Source organism: Geospiza fortis, unplaced genomic scaffold, assembly GCF_000277835.1.
Source record: "Geospiza fortis unplaced genomic scaffold, GeoFor_1.0 scaffold81, whole genome shotgun sequence".
NCBI lineage: Eukaryota > Metazoa > Chordata > Aves > Passeriformes > Thraupidae > Geospiza > Geospiza fortis.
In genome coordinates this window covers 5256111-5263732 of record NW_005054318.1, presented here as the reverse complement: position 1 = coordinate 5263732, position 7622 = coordinate 5256111, and positions in this window count along the sequence as shown.

The window sequence follows — 7622 nt, the reverse complement described above, 5'->3', positions numbered from 1 at the left end:
TCCGCAGGTCCGCAGACTAAGTTAGCAACAGTTGATGAGCTCCTGATACGACCAGTGGGTTTATATATGGATCATGATAAATCTTCCAACAATAAAATACCATGTTCCAAAACTTTGGGTTCTGCATTAACTTTGCACTATTTTATTTTCAAAAAGACTTCTTGTATTCATTCTGCTCATAATTTTTACGGTTGGCATGGAAACTGCCTAAAAATGTGCTAGAGGCATTACAGCTCCAAGCTTTTCTTGTAGCCTATGATGCTTAATCAAAAAGTTTGCAATACATCCCAGTACTGTAAGTGGTAAAGCTAAAAATATTGCTCTCTTCAGAGCATAAACAACTGCAACACGCCTTCAGAAGGAGTTTGTACTTACAATGAAATGGAAAAACACCACCACCCCTTTATCCACTTCCACATTTCAGCAGTGTGCAGCAGTCCTGGAAGTCTTGAATATCTGGTATTGAGTAACATTTTCCCTTGCAGCACTCTATTCTTTTAAAATAGAGGTAAGAAAAAAGGTTGAAAGAGTGTGCTCTCTTTAATAGGTGACAAAGATCCCATTTAAAGCCATGATAGTGCAAATGCTACACACAGAGGGATTATTCACAAAAATGAATAGTAGCACTGAACTCAGGAATGACTTACAATAGTGGTAACCTCCATGTTCAGCTGGCTACAGAATTTATATGTCATTCTTAACTAACTTAACTGAGTGGTATTGCACATATTCAATATTTATTAGAAGGCACAGATGCAAACTCAAAGGGAGATGGGGACACTGAAACCATCACAACATGATGCAGAAACATATAATGCCAGTGGCAAGCCTAGCTGCACATAGATATCCTGTTGCCTTGGAGAGGCTACCTAGAACAGAGGTTAGACAGTGTTAGAAAAAGAATAATATTATTGAAAATATAATAATATTCAAAAATATTGAAAGGCCTTCTAGGTGTACACCTTGGGCAATGCAAGAGCCTTGCAGTGGCTACACCCAAGATGGACGATGGTGATGTGTTTTTCATATAGATAGATGTCTGGTCTATTTGCATATCAGAGGTTAATTGTCCAATCACAGCTTCAGGTAATGAAGTGATTTACTCCAAGTTTTCCCACAATTCACTGTTGTTTACATTTTTCAGGGCCTGAGATAGTAAGGTATCTTTGAGTTTCAGGCCTAGGGGGAAATGGTTTTGTCTGAATAAAATGAGAAAACAGTAGCTGACAGGCTATGGAGTCTTAGAGTTATACGCCAAAGCAGTACTGATCTGAAAAATACAAAAGCTAAAACTTAAGGCATCAGTCTTACAGCTAAATTTGCACCCATCCAAAGGATGGAACTGGAACTAGGGCTATCATAACCACCACTTGTGTCAACATGGAATATTCCTTGCTAGAGTGAGATTCTTCTCTTAATAAGATGCACAAAGCAGTTCTAGACTTTGCCTCAACACACAGGGCAAAAACATCTCCTTGTAGGGGCAAATGATGGCCCTCAGATGGCTTGTTTATGCTGGTGATATGAGAATGTAGCCTATATGGAATACACTCCTTTTTGGTACAATTATATCTGGGTCTGCAAAACCAGGGGTCGCACCACAGCTTCTTTCTAGAATATTATTAATCAAGCCAATGCACCCTGAACTGGCACTCATGCACTCAGTGTGAGGCCAGATGAACTCTGACAGTTAAACAAACATGGGCTTTTAGAAGGTGTGTGTGTGAATTTTAGGGCAGTGTCCCAGCTGTGCATCCTCCAGCACACAGCTATTTGCAGGGCCTATTATCTCTCACAAGATGCTGATCCTTTTGTTCTTGCTTCTTTTTCTGAAGATTTTCAAACAAGAATATTATGTCTACTCCGGTGTAAGAGGCTTGATTAGCAGTGCACTGATGACAGCAGTGGTAATGGTAGTGCAACTAATGCTGACTCTGAAATTGCTTAGATTTGCTGAAAAACCCTGTGCTGCAAAGCTCTACAATCTTAATATCTGGCAGTTTCAATGTTTTGACGAAAGTCAGAAGTGCTTAGAGCTTCTGAGGATCAGGTTTCTCAATGATTTGGGTAATTTGCATTTGAAAACCTTGCTTTGAAAGGTCTGGACACAGCACTCTCTGTTGTACTCTAATGAGACTAGGAAAAGCTTTTTGACTGTCATGCACCACTCTAATGAGTGTATGTGTAAGCCTGTAATTTGGTTTTTTTCTGGTCTCAAGCGACAAACTAATTGGAACATAGGAAGGTAATTTTTATGGCCCCAACTTTTTGGATGCAGTTACAATTTCCTTCTCTGTACATCACCAACTTTTTTCAATCCCCTGGATAGGACAAATGTAGAAGATCCGTCTTCCACAAGCTGAATTAAAGGTACCTCCATGAGAATGATGGTCTTGTGGAATATAAACACATCAGCATTCAAATTCCCAAAGCATTCAAATCACAAAGACATTTTGGATCTCTTGAAAAATTTCAGAGAAATAGAAATTTCACAGTTATCATATTGATAGAAGTGTTTTGAAAATATGGAACTGCATAAGACAGAGCTATGATGTTAGCTGTCCCCAGTAGGAGTAAGGATGAAATATGAACTCCCTCCTGATTACACAACAGAGCATCCACAAAACAAAACAGAAGTGTCACAATCATTGCAAAAATTTCACTAGGAGATTGTGCCTTAGTTGATGTTAGAAAATCTATTTATCAGTTCACTGGCGTGGTTTCACTGAGGTCTAGCAAGGGTTGAAATTTTAGTGGAATTCATTTGAAAAGTCTTCCTCTATTTCCTGGTTATTGTTAGAAAATATTTCCATAATTTTGTAAATATGCTAGTTTTAGGTCCATTTGGATTGCGTACAACTTTTTCTGTTACAGATTTCTGTCCCATGAATGTGACAGACCTTGTTTAAGGAACTCAGGGTCTCCTGCATCAGTGTGTGTTAGGAAAACCTTAACTTTTTTCAGTACTCAGGTAGGTTGTCACCCAGTCCTAAGGAAACAGGCACCACTCCAACTTTAAGTTCCATCCAGGCCAAAGGTGTGGCTGAACTGGCGCTCTGGGACTTCTGTTGATGATCCTGTGATTACCAGGCCTTGTAACATCATTCAGCAGAAACTGTAAAAAAAAAACTTTAAAACCCCTTTAAATGAGGTCTTCTGAAATACAAGACAATATCTGGGGAGATATTTTCATAATGATGAGCTTCTGCTCCTATTGGGAGAAACAACCTTTCAGTTTGGAGAAAAGAGGGGACTAGATGGGAGTTCTGTTTTTCAGATCTTGTCCAATTCCCTTCAAAACCCCAAGTGTACAATTAGGTACTTCCAACGCTTAAGATAGAGGAAGTATCACCTTAATTACTGGTCAAATCTTGCCAGGAAACTATAACAATTATTTCAAGCCAATTTTAGAAATACTAATTAGAGAAAATGAAGGATAAACCTAGAGGAAGTCACAATTTAGTGTTTTTATATATTAGAGTGTTTTTAGACATTTTACCATTCCTTACTCTGTGTGACTACTGTTTCACAAAAATTAGACATGCTTTACTGTTGAACTGGTCTTAGAGCAGAGAAATTTCCCAGCAGCTGCAAGTTCAACCCAGAGGTTCAATTCAAGGCGGTCATTTCTCTGACTCAAATGAAACGAGATGGTGGCTCCCATGACAAGAAGGAAGGCAGTGATCCTACTTCCCTGGGACTCTGAGTGACAACCTAATCCTGAATAATTATAGTCTTGGGATGACAGTGCTTTAAAATCACTGCCTTCCAGTTGCATACACTTACAGTAAAATAAAAAAGGCAGGTTTTTCTAAAGATTAAACTATTATGCTTTGAATACATATTTTCAATTTAAACTGTAATTTTACATATATAATATTTAGGATATTTCATCAAGGAGATTGCAGGGGTTATTGCAACTTTCTCTTTACTTTGCAACTCTTTGGGGCAATATTCAACTTAATTTGATTAAACAGTTAAGACTTTCTGTTAAAGGCTACCTGTGCTGCATCAGCCAAGAAAGTCTCTCTTCCTTCAATGGCTCTGATTCCCGCAAGAGAACCCGAGAAGCAAACAGCCTCAGATCTTGAAGACACATAACATTGTCTGTCCTTATCAACATCAATGTGAAGTTACATATGTTAGCAAAATATGTGGATACAGGCCAGGGTAACATCGAGGGACGTTTGCCAGGTCCTAATTGAGCAATAAGGCAGGGTGTAGACTCTGATCCCATGCTTTGGTATGTTGCTAGGCAAAGGGCAAAAGCTCTGTACTATCACTCAACAAGGTGTGCTGTCATTGCACAATAACTCCGTCCTGTGCACTGGGATGATTATAGAGTGTTATTTTCAGTGTGTAGAAGATACTTTATTTATGTATATTTTATTCTGCTGACAGGCAGAGGAAATAGCTTCTTGGTAAATGCCGTGTTATAGTAAGTGTATGGCCTATTTTTAGCTAGACAATAATGTGAAATGTGCTGTTCTTTACAGGCCACTGTGGGAGTGCATGGTCTTGCATACAAAGGCTAGATGGGAGACTTTAAAATGCCAATTCTTTGTTCCTGCTGTGAGCCATGGGCATGCAGAATCCTACCTGTGCTTGAGAGTGAGGAAAGAGGAGTGCCTTGCTACCTGGGACTGAAGGGTATACTTACGGCAAAAATCCACAACACATTTTGTGAGGAAATACAGATTATGTAAAAAAATAACACTGCTCCTTGGAAACAATTTCTCATAGGAAGCAGCACAAAATTGTTTTCAGCTTCACAGTTATCTTGTTTGTTTTGCTAATCCTCACAAAGATTAATAAAGGAATGACGAGACAACAGCAAACTGTAAGCACAGGAAGTGACAACTGCCTAAAGCATCTGGATATGATTATGTAAACACGATGTAATAACAAAGCTGAGAGATTTAACTTTCAAAATCTCCTTTATTCCCTTCTAAAAAAAAAAAAAATTCTGTTCAGAATATTTACCTTATTCCCCGAGTAGCCTTTCAGTTGTTAAAGCACCACAATTTTCATTCAAGCTCCTTGCTACTCATGAGCAATCTACTCTAGATTTGATCTTTTATCCAAACTTTTCCTGGGATATAGTCTGCTATATGACCCTTTAATTTGAGAGATGTGTGTCATTAAATTTGAAGGGGACATTTTGTGCCTACCTGCTATATGTACTATTTTCCTCCAAACCACTGGTAAATACAATAAATATTTCTAACTTTTAGTACATGGTATAGTTTCTTTGTCACTGACACAGTGACCTCTTCTTTAATGGCATGAAGCTGAACACTCTCCACAGTGAGCCAGGCCAGTCACACCTACAGATAAATTTGCTACACACTAAAATTCCCAAGAGATAAATCTTTTAAGAATACTGTTATGTCATATATAAGTGTTAGCAATTTTAACATTAATTCTACTACCTTTTAGCTTTTTTTTCCCCTTAGTAATTCCTTTTTGTAACAGATGCTAGCTGTGCAGGTTTATTTTTTTAGCCCTTTTGTTCAAAGTAAGGACTTCAGTTTTATTAACAAATTACCTTAAATCTGTTCTTTGTATAGAATTTATACTAAACTCATTTTGACCTCTTTGTCATTATCTCTTCATAGATAATCATGCAAGAGACATTGAGAAAAATGCAGAGAAAGATCAATGCTTCAGTAACTTGAACAGTTTATTAAAGCAAGAGAAATATGCACCTTTGCTGTCATTTTATACCTATCTGATAATATAGAATGACAGGAGAGTCCAGAAGGGAGAGGTAGAAATGGTTCCTGTTTGACATTTCTAAAACATCCCCTGTAATGTGCAGAAAATCCTGCTTAGCTTCAGTAGCTCTTGGCAGAACATGGCCACTGCAGAGGCCTCTTAAGTGAGTTTAGGTCTCATATTTTGCTAGTCCTAGGATAGGCCAGGTGGGTTTGTTTCATGGAGCCACCAAAAATATTTCTCCAGTGGTAGGAAAAAAAAGATTTCTCTCTTTTGCTTCTTTTTTTTTCTGTTTAAGCACAGGGCTTAAAGAGCTATGAATAACACATGAGGCCAAACACAGACTCTGTTGTCTTTTTTAAATTTTTTTTTCCTTTTTTTTTTCCAAAGCACCATTTAAGGTGAATTTTTCCAAAAGGAAACACATAAAATGAGGCTGAGACAGTTGTCTGGCACAGGCATTTTCAATTCAGTTTGTTGGAGTCTGATAAGGTTATAAACAACCAAAACAGTGTTTCCCTTGACCAACAGTTGTCAACCTTAACATCAGAAAGTCAACTAACTTTGCTCATAATTGTAATAAGGAACTACTGACTGCCAGACTATTACATTTTTGCCTATAATATTAAGTTATAATAGATAATTACAAGTATCAAGATGGGCAGCTGTTTCTTTGAATGAATATTGCCCTTTCATTATTTTAATTTAGGTAAGATACCAAAAATGTTAAAAATGAGTATTCATTCATTATATAAAGCAGCAGCTGAGCGGTAGGTGGAGGAATCATTGCTTTTTCCTACTCCTAAGTAAACACACATACAGCTTCATTTTTTAAATCCATTTTATTTTGATGGCAAAAAAGGGGATCTCTAATGACACAGAGTTTCAACTGGTAAATCTTCTTTACAGTTTTTCTCTTTAATCTTGAAAGCTGATGTAGTTCATTCCAATTGCCCACAGCATCAGCTTTATTCTCTTGAAAGAACTTGCTCTCTTTTTAGTTTTCCTTTAATGTTTTGAGCCCTTACCAGAAATGGTAATCTTCTTAAGGTGTTGGCAGGAGCCACAGAATGCACCAAAACTAAAGCTCATATCTAATCAAGTATCCCATTATCAGGATCACCCAAATGACTCAGGTTTGTCATAGACACACTATACTCCTTTATATGATTTTGTAGAATTAGAAAGGAAAGAAAGCTTGAGGGCTTGATTAGTCAGGTTAGAAAAAGGTTATGGAGATCACTCTACCTAAATAACAACAGTCATTTAGTTGTTTTGAAATACATTCAGGTCTATTTATTATCACAGCTAGCCAGTATATCTGGGTTATTTGATTACATGCAGACATTCTGGTTCTGGTTCCCACACCTTATGTTGAGGAACCCATAATTTATAAGCAACCTTTTCCCAAACTCCCCTCTTTCTACAAGCTGGCACTGGATCCTACGGAGATAAAAACCCTAGGGGAGCTGTGAGATGCTACCGCACATCTTGGTTATAAACTTTCACTCTGACCATGGCTTTGCAAGCTGAAGCCTTCACATGCTGCAACACACCGTCCAGGCTGAGCCATGGAAACCTGTAGCTGTTACTCTACAATGGGATGGATGAAGAAGAGCATCCCCCAGGTCTGGGGATGGCTGCTCTGTCCTGCAGTAAGAGCCCAAAAATCAGGTGTGACTGTCAGCCTCACTGCTGACTTCTCTCTGTGAAAGCCCAGAATGGGGATGGCTCTGGAAACTCGGAAGCATTTTGATTGTTTCAGCAGAGGCTGGGAGTTGCCGCTGTAGCACCTATTGAAAAAACAGTGGTTTGCATCACAAGAGTGGGATGAGACATAGTGATACTTGAGCTAAGTCACCACCACTTCCCAGCACAGTTCAAGGTGTTGACTGGTCCTGGAG